Source organism: Pinus tabuliformis, chromosome 9 (genome assembly GCF_031772625.1).
Source record: "Pinus tabuliformis cultivar Carrire ecotype Pingquan chromosome 9, CPIR1, whole genome shotgun sequence".
NCBI classification, from domain to species: Eukaryota; Viridiplantae; Streptophyta; class Pinopsida; order Pinales; family Pinaceae; genus Pinus; species Pinus tabuliformis.
The window spans coordinates 1,862,646,973-1,862,657,466 of record NC_142307.1 but is presented as its reverse complement, the minus strand read 5'-3'; positions in this window follow the sequence as shown (position 1 = coordinate 1,862,657,466).

Genomic DNA, 10,494 nt, shown 5'->3' with positions numbered 1-10,494 from the left:
CATGAACCATTTTCCCTAGGAATTTATATGACCATCCGGTCAAAGATTCGTTATAACTGAACAATGGGTTAAGGCCCCATTAATTAGAATTCATGTAGAATTATTTATTTATTAACCACATAGTTTAGCCCTTCCAATCCTTTACATCAGGACATTATAACTGAACAATGGGTTAAGGCCCCATTAATTAGAATTCATGTGGAATTATTTATTTATTAACCACATAGTTTAGCCCTTCCAATCCTTTACATCAGGACTTAATACATCCTCATAAACCTTTATTAATTTTTATGGCTACACATATATCCAAACCCCACTTTATAACTTTGGGTTATAATTGGAAAACCATTAAAACCCTTCTATCGGCGCTTTAATCCATTAATATTCTCCTATGAGAGAATACATGTAAAAACATGCATAACATACCTTTTTCTGCCTTTCCTCAGCCTTTGCACATTTCCCAAGAATTACGTTTATCGCAATCGCTGAATGAAGTTTACCATGGTAATACCACATATATTCTCTTATCACTCAACTATCCTAAATCTCTCATGTTATCCTACATTCGAGAATATTTACAATTATGCCTCACAATATTAAATTAATTCCTATTCTCATTAAAATCACTCAAAACATTAAATAATTACATTAATTCAATACTTAGGAAACCAACTTCCTTGAAACACAAGACCCCCTATGTCTACTAGAATACAATAATGATGTTGAGTTGAATGCTCCTGCATCATCTTTCCATATCGATTATATGAAAGGGGTAGTTGAAATCGTAAACCATTCAAATATTTAATTCAAGATATTGTAGTAAACATCATATCTTCTCTCTCTTTCTCTCCAATATTAATAGGTTGAATTACTATAACACACAAATCAATGCACATTCAAGTCAAGAATTTTTTTATACTTACACTAAAATCAATGCACATTGTTAATCCAATCACTTTAAACTTAATGTACCATCATACATCCAATTACATCAAATTAAAAATAAGCATATACACTGAAATCAATGCATTCAATGCAAGCAATCAGATATGATTAGAAGAAAAATTCTACAATGAAATCAATGAATCTAATACAAGATATCAAATAGGATTAGCAAACAACATCTACACTGAAAAGAAATGCATCTAATGCAAGCAATAAAATAGCACTATAAATCAACATCTACTCTAAAATAAATGCATCTAGTGAAAGAAATCAAATATAATTAGAAATACACATCTACACTGAAATCAATGCATCTAGTGCAAGCAATCAAATAGAATTATAAATCAACATCTACACTAAAATCAATGCATCTAGTGCGAGCAATCATATAGAATTAGAAAGCATCTAGATTGAAATCAATGCATCTAGTACAAGCAATCAAATATGACTATAAATCAACATCTACACTGAAATTAATGCATCGAGTGCAAGAAATCATATATCATTAGAAATCAACATCTACACTGAAATCAAGTCACCTAGTGCAAGCAATATTATAGGATTAGAAATCACCATCTACACTAAAATCAATGCATATAGTGCAAGAAATGTTCTTCCCTCTCTCCCCCTCCATCAATATTTATTTCTCCTTCTATCTCTCATGCTTTATCTCTCTATATCAAATCCAAACATATACACATTCTCTCCATCTCTCCCAAGTCACTCCATCTCTCTCTCTCTACTTTTCTCTCTCTATGTCATTCTTCTTCTCTTGCCCACTCCCCTTGCAACTCAAACTCTATGTCCCTCACTCTGTCCTCCTCTCTCTGCCCCCTCTCTCCCCCCTCTCTCCTCCTCTCTCTAAAGTCCTTTCTCTTGTCCTTCCTCTCTCTCCCTTTCTCGACCCCCATCTTCTCTCTCTCTCTCTCTCTCTCTCTCTCTCTCTCTCTCTCGCTCTACCCTCCAACCATGTCACTATCTCCCTCCCTCTCTAATTTTCTCTCTCCCCCTTTCTCACCCCTCCATATTTGTGTCTCACCTTTTATATATTACCTTTCTCTCCCACTCTCACTCATCTCCTCCTTTCTTTATTCATTCCCCTCCCCTCTCCTTTAGTTTAACTCCTTCAACGCAAGAAATCAAATAGGATTAGAAATCACCATCTACACTGAAATCAATGCATCTAGTGCAAGAAGTCTTATTCCTTCTCTCCCCCCTCCATCTATATCTATATCTCCCTCTATCTCTACTTCTTTGTCTCTCTATCTCACCTCCCCCCAAACACACATGTTCTCTCCCTCCATATCTATCTATCTCTCTCTTCTTCCCTCTCTTCACCTTCCATCTATATCTCTATATCCATTTTTCTCTCTTTTTTATCTCTATATCACCCCAAAAACATACACACTCTTTCTCCTTATCTATCTATCTCTCCCTCCCTCTCCATCTCCCTCTCTCTTCCCCTTCTCCCCCTCTCTCCCCCCTTCTATCTCTCTTCCCTCCCTCTCTTGCCATCTCCCTTATCACTCCCTCTCTCTCTCTCTCTCCACCTTTCGCTCTTTGTGTCTTTATTCTTACCTCCCTCTCTCTCTTCCTCCCTCTCTCCTTCTCTCTCTCACATCCTCACTCTCTTCCTTCCTCTATCTCCCTTTCTCTCCCACCTCTCTCTCTCTCTCTCTCTCTCTCTCTCTCTTTGCCCTCCAATTCTATATATCTCCATGCCTCTCTTCTTATCTCTCATTCTACCCCCATTATCTCCATCTATACTTCTTTGTATCTCTATATAAACCAAAAACATACACACCCTCTCTCTACTTTCTCTCTCTATGTATTCTTTCTCTCCTCCCACTCTCCCCTTCAAACTCAATCTCTCTGTCCCTCCCTCTCTGCTTCTTCCTCTCCCTCCCTCTCAAGTACTCTCTATCCCTTTCTCTCCTACCTCCCTCTCTCTCCCTTTCTCTCACTCCCTCTATCTCTCCACCTCTATTTCTCTATGTCTTTGTTCTTCCCTCCCATATCTATCTAGAGTTAATATATATCATGATATATTAATATATATTGTAATATAACAATTTTTAAATTATATTAAATTTAATAATATTAATATTATAATATATTAATACTAATATTAGATTTAGTAATAATATTGATATGAATATTAATATTTCAATATTAATATTAGATTTAATGATATTTTTTTACATGGCATGATAACAAAATTTATAATAAACTACATCAAATTAATGGTTTCAAAGATTACAACTATGACGTGAAAATATTTATGGATTTAAATATTTTAATATATAAATACGATATGGCTTTCGTTTTAAAGATTCATTTTACAAACATTTCATTAAAAGAAATATTAAAAGATTTTGGAGAAAGATTTTATATTCTTTGTCTTGGATTTACCTTTTTACTTTGATTTAAGAAATCATATTGAATTTAGTAAAGAGTAAAGATGTTTAAAGTTTTACCTAATTTATAATTTTAATGTGGTTAATTTTTTTGTTGAAGGTAAATTTATGATCTATCCATATTCAACATAGATATAAAAAAACATGAGTTAATTGTATTTGAGACATTATTTATATGTTTTGTATGGTTATTTAGATATTTATTTTGGCCGATGTTAACTAAAAATTAAAGTTTGTGGAGAGAGACAAAGTACACAGCTCCTAATTAAATACATAAATTTAACTATTTGGAAAATATGTATGAATAATAAATACCATAAAATAAAATATTTAAAATATTTTTATTTAATCTAAAATTTATCCAATAGTTTAAGAAAATGCATTAATATTGAATGATTCAAAATTATAAATACCATAAAACATGATATTCAAATATTTTATAGAGCTTAGAATTGATCCCCATACATACACAATTTTCATAAATATGATATGAATATCCAATTTTTATTAATATTTTGATGTTTAACTATATAAAACATATTATAATCATAATATTCATAATCATTCTCTAATATTAATAAATATGTTTTATGATAAACATATTCATTTTTATCTATAAATAGATTAAAATATAAATATTTCCCCCCATAAATTATAATATTTTATAAAATTTAAAACTAGTTTATTATTCAAAATAAATATATTTCAAATTGTTTTGGATATCCTTGGACATGTGATCTCAGCTAGAGTTTCAGTATGAAAACCCTGACTCCCCTGCAACAGACCTACGGTTGTGGCAATCCATTCACCTGCACCTACCTCACTTTGGACTTCTCACAGAGTCATGAGTACACCTGCTTGGGCAGGGGGTAGAGATACCATCCTACCAAAACATAGCAGCTGGAGAAAAAAAAAAATCAAGGAGAAGTGGTGGCAAGAAATCATGGTGGAAATGAAAAAGGCCCTCCTATCCTTAGTGTCCAGTGGCAAACATGCTTGTGTGGCCAGTGTCTTCCATGGGTTGCCAAAAAACTGCAATTTGTCATACCCAACAACAAGCTAGACACATACAGGAAGTACATGAAAGACCATGCACTTATATGTAAATTTATCAGGGCTTGGCCAACGGAAAGGTACTTGGTGAAATGGTCCAACAAAAATCGCATCCAAAAGGTCATATTGAGCTCAAGGTGGGGGCTAAAGGCTTCTTTACCATGATTTTCACCAATATGGAGGACAAAAAAAGGGTTTTCGAAAATGGACCATACTTTTTTAACAATGGAGGTCTCTTTATGAGGTATTAGAAAGAATGCTATAATCCTCATGAGGAAAATCTCATAGCAACACTAGTCTGGGTCAGATTATTTTCCTTACCGTTAGACTTTTAGGATCCAGATATCTTAACACGAATTGGAAACTCCATTTGAAACTTTGTTAAGGTTGCAGATTCCACGTGGCGGGGAAGATATACCTATTATGCCCAGATCTACATCTACATGAATATAATTGAGCCTCCCTTAATTCATTGAGCTTGAATACCATGATGATGTTTGGCAACAACCCCTGGACTACAAGCATATACCCTTCACATGTCTTAGATGCCATGAGTATGCACACCTGTTTCGTGAATGCCCTCTCAACTAGTTTGAACCTCAAGAAGCACCCAACACAAATAGCTAGGCCAAAATAGAATAGGATGTGGAGGGTTTTTAGGAAGGTCAAAGGAAGAAACTGAACTAGAGGAATCAACAAACTCCCAACCAACCTCTAAGTAGTAAAGGCTTGTGAAATAACAATCGATATGACATCCCATGGGAGGAGGAGGAGAGTATAAAAGTCCTAAATGAAAATACGGGCCTCTAAAACCAACCAAGCCCACAAAAGGGAGGGAACGCTACAAATAGAAAAGCACAAGATGAACCCCAAGACAAAGAAGCTAGCACACAAACATTTGATCAGGCCAACATGGCGATCGACAACCACAAGGAGGATCTCAGCATAGAAGATGAAGTAATGAGAAGGTTATTGAATGAGTGGGAGCATCTAGATGAGAGATTCATCCCAGAGGACCAGAAACAACTCTACAAATACACCTTTCAACAATACAAGGCCAAGTAGAGAATGACAACTATATACCAACCAAAGCATTTTGGATCCCAAGTAAGCCAAGCTCTGGAACAAGGATCTCAATGGAACGAAGGGAATAGGTGAGGAAGGAAAAATCTAAATGAATCCATACAAATGGTAGGAGAAATGCTAGTGAACTCTGGAAGGGTGGTGCCATTGTCGCCAGTCTTCCACCAACTTAGAAAACCCCTGAAATGATAATTACATCCTAGATTATAATAGGCCTCACAACAGGGGAAAACAAATGTATTTGAAGGACATGATCAAAATGGATAAGCTAAGTATTATGATGATTCAAGAAACCAAGGTTGCATAAAAAAATCTAAAGGAAATATTGAAGAGTTACAAACCCCATTATGAAGCAATGGCTCAAGATGCCAGAGGTAGTGCTGGAGGCCTAGTTATCTAATGGAGCCCTGCTGAAATATTATTCGAGGATTGGTTTAGCCTCCTGAGAATACTCACAGGAAAATTTTTCCATATTGGATCGAGAGATTGGGTCCTATTGACAGGAGTTTATGGGCCTCAAATTTTAGGAGAAAAAGGGGTTTTCCTCTAGAAACTCACAAAACTATGACAAGTGTATCCAGATGATCTCTAGATAGTAGGGGTGACTTCAACATAATATAATCATTGGAAGAGAAGAAGGGAGGAATCTGTCAAACAAAGGCAGACATGGAAGCATTTGGGGATCTCATTACAGATCTGCACCTTGTGGATATGTCGATGAATAATGGAGTCTACACCTGGAACAATAGAAGCAGAGGAGTCCACCAAATCACATGATGTATGAACTGGTTCTTGACCTCGGAGCATGTCATCACTAGGTATATCTTCTTTGATGCCTCGATCCTACCTTTCATGGGATATGATCACTGGCCAATCCACATGGAGATCACTTTAAAAATAGGTCCTAAGAAATGCCCCTTCAGATTTGAAGCCTTCTATCTAAGGAACCCCAACTTCATGAAGAAAATAGAAGGGTGGTGGAATAACAGTGAAGAGCAAGGAAGGAACCACATGCATACCTGTTAGCTGAAGTTAAAGGAGCTCAAACAAAATATTGAGAAATTGAACTAGGAAGAGTTTGGCCACATCATGAAAGACCAACACTAGCTAACCAATAAAATGAAAGATCTCCAACAACAAATCATCCAGCAGGGCAGATCTGACAATCTTGTGGAAGAGGAGGGGCGATTAATCAATCTATTAGAAGAACGAAGAAAGAAGGAAGATATATTATGGAAGCAAAAATCAAGGGTCAAATGGCTGTGTGAAGGAGAACGAAACACTCAGTTCTTCCATAAAGCCATGATTCAACATCGACGACATAACCGGATCTACTCTTTAAAGAACGAAGTTGGGAATTGAGTGGTCCAACATGAGGAAGTGGAGTACCTAGTTGTGAATCGCTTCAAAACCCTCCTTTTTGAACCATCCCACGACCAAATAGAGGCCATCCAAAGGATTACAAGAAACATTCCTCATCTTATCTTAAGGGACCTAAACCTAGCCCTCATGAGAGCAGTAACATTTGAAGGAGTTGAGGAGGTGGTCAAAGGAATGGCAAAAAACAAGGCCCTGGGACTAGACGACTTTACGATGGAAATTTTTTAGGCCACATGCAGTGTTATAGGGAATGATATCCTGGAAGTGGTTGAAGAATCACGCCGCCACCAAAAGGTATGTCGAAGCTTAAATGCCACATTCATTGCTTTAATTCCTAAATCTTCCAAATCTGAAGATCCCTAGGGTTTTAGCTCATTTCACTCTGCAATATCATCTACAATATTATATCTATAGTTGGATGAGGCGCTGGTAAATCCATGGTCTCTTGTAACCGAGGTGTCATCCAGAGTGGAGGTATCAAGTCACATCGAATGAATTCCACGGACCATCGAGAAGATTCGTAACATATGACCTAGAGTGTGGGGAGAACCCATATCTTAACCTTAGGACCAGAGAAATATTAGCCATACAAACATGTACCACTAAAGATCAACAATGTTTTCATACAACCCAATTATATCTTAACAATATGAATGAAAGTGACGGTAGATTATAATAGACTCTAAACTATTAAAATCCTTTGGCCGCATAAAATAAACTATAAAATATCACTCTTGTGTTACCATGTAATTGTTGTGTATAATTTTTTATTTATTTATGGTGTATGTGAGAACATGTTACATGTGAGACCGACTCGATGGAGAATCTCTCCTGAAGTATGAATATTTGAAACCCATTCATCCTTATTTTTCTAAAATGTTTCATAGATTTTTAATTTTAAACATTTACATTAATTTTAAAAATTATATAATATTAATCGTATCTTATCTGTTTAATGAATAAGTTATATATTATAATTTAAATACATTTAATGGTTAAAAATATGTATTTTTCTTATTTTTAATATATATAATTATAATTGAAAATTAATAGATCCACCTACCATATAACATTTATGTAAATTAATATTTTTTTATTAAATTCTTCAATTCTATTATTATTAAATATATAATTTTATCCTTGGGAGATGGTGTTAAGTTCCACCGCCTCTACTTTCTTTATCCGCCTTTGTGGGAGAAGCCGTGATAGTCACTGTAACTACGGCTGCCCATTTTGAAAATATGTATCAATAATGCCCCCAATCGGGGTGAAAATGACGGCGATGAGGGTGATTAATATGATGTTGGTGAAAGGCCATGATAAGCCATATGGTATATGGGTAATGATGTCGGCCAACAGGAAGATCCACAGAGGGGATATAATCCCAAGGAGGAGCAGAGACGGAGTAATGAAAGTCAGAGGTGGTGGTAGAAATGATTTAGGGATGGGATGTGGGTATGATGGAAGAGAAGTAAGACGAGGAGGAGTGGGCGATTATGGAAAATGCAGGTGGCAGAGGGAAGTGGGGAAGAGGAACGAGGATGGGCGGCAAGGAAAAGAATATGAAGAAGGGAGGAGGTACGAGGGAAGGAATTTGGTAAATGCAACCGGAGGGAGAGTGCAAAGAAGTAGGGTGGTGGAGGCCAAAGCAAGGATTAAAGCAGGACGGAGAAGGTAGACAGACAGACCACCCATCCCCAACAGGATTGGACGAAAGGCAACATTGAGAAGAATGAGGAAGGAAGTGACTGAGGCGAGCAGGGGTGGAAAGGGGACTGATCCGGATCTTGGGGAGAGACCCCCAAGATCTGAAAAATTGAAATTGCCAAAAGAAAAATAGGAGAATGCCCAATAAACAAAAACCACAAAGAGACTTTTTATTGAAACCCAAGTGGAAATAAACTAGCTAGGGCAATGATAGCTTATCTCTGAGAAGAGATGTGTGGCTACATGCCTCTGAACTGTAAAGGCTACATTGTGGCGGACAATATGTCCTTTTACAAAATGTGACTTCTTACTTATAGTATTTTTCAGTTACAATACCACGGGTCAATTCCATGGGTGAATACCATGGGTGGATTTCACAATACCACGAGCGGATGCCATTTACAATACCATGGGTAAATTCCATGGGTCGATGAATAATATGGGTGGATGAGTACCATGGGTTGATGCCATTTTCCATTCGGATCATTCCTCCCTCCTTAAGAAGCAATGGTCCCCATTGCGTAAAGTTCCCTCCTGCAAAGCCTTTGTTGAATATGAAGAGCCACTGAAGATAAGGGTTTTACGCGGTTAACCCAAAACCCTGATAAACGAAGATCCGAGGATAGAGATACCCTGTAATGCTTGTGACCAACTGTGATTCTGACAGTGTGTGGCCTAGAAAATGGACTTCGATGAAGTGTGGGTTTGTGGATGACCCACAACCATGATGTTGGTTCCTGATGAAGTAGCAGGTGCCTACATAGCCTGGGGTGGGAGGGCACATCTCCAAATAACCCAAGCCGATTGCTGCTATGTTGAAAGTGATGAATGTGAAGCAGGTGCCTACTAAAGTGGGGTGGGAGGGCACGTCTCCAATGGGAACCCACTCCGAATGCTGCTCCGGAATTAAAATGGACATAACTCGGCCAATATAACTCATTATATTTATTATAACCTGTTTTTAGAAGCAGAAGGATCATTTTGCATCTTCCCATGAGTTGGAAATCCTTATCTGGACACTCTAAGATCTCAGATTCGCGCTGCAACAGTTCCGCCGTCACAAAAATTCTGATAAAATAGCTGATTTTAAATCAGCGATATCTTCCACATCCGAACTCCGATTCGACCCATTTGTTTTTTGAAATTGGGTGATTTTTCGAGAGGAATCCAGATCTGGTATTTGTTTTTGTAAATTTTGTACCAAATGTTTCAGAACTGATCTGAAAACGTGCCACCGAAAAAAATTCCTGCAAAAAATTGAGAAGAGAAAAATTCTTCCTGCTAGACCCAAGAAAGTGCTCTGTGGAGGTTGTAGCACATGCCTGAAGTTTGTTGAATATTGCTGCAAAATTTGAAACTGAAATATGCATCAAACCCTCATTCCCATGGAATCATAACCTGCTCTGATACCACTGATCCGGATCTTGGGGAGAGACCCCCAAGATCTGAAAAATTGAAATTGCCAAAAGAAAAATAGGAGAATGCCCAATAAACAAAAACCACAAAGAGACTTTTTATTAAAACCCAAGTGGAAATAAACTAGCTAGGGCAATGATAGCTTATCTCTGAGAAGATATTTGTGGCTACATGCCTCTGAACTGTAAAGGCTACATTGTGGCGGACAATCTGTCCTTTTACAAAATGTGACTTGTTACTTATAGTATTTTTCAGTTACAATACCACGGGTCAATTCCATGGGTGAATGAATACCATGGGTGGATTTTACAATACCACGGGCAGATGCCATTTACAATACCATGGGTAAATTCCATGGGTGAATACCATGGGTGGATTTTACAATACCACAGGCGGATGCCAATTACAATACCATGGGTAAATTCCATGGGTTGATGAATAATATGGGTGGATGAGTACCATGGGTTGATGCCATTTTCCATTCGGATCAGGG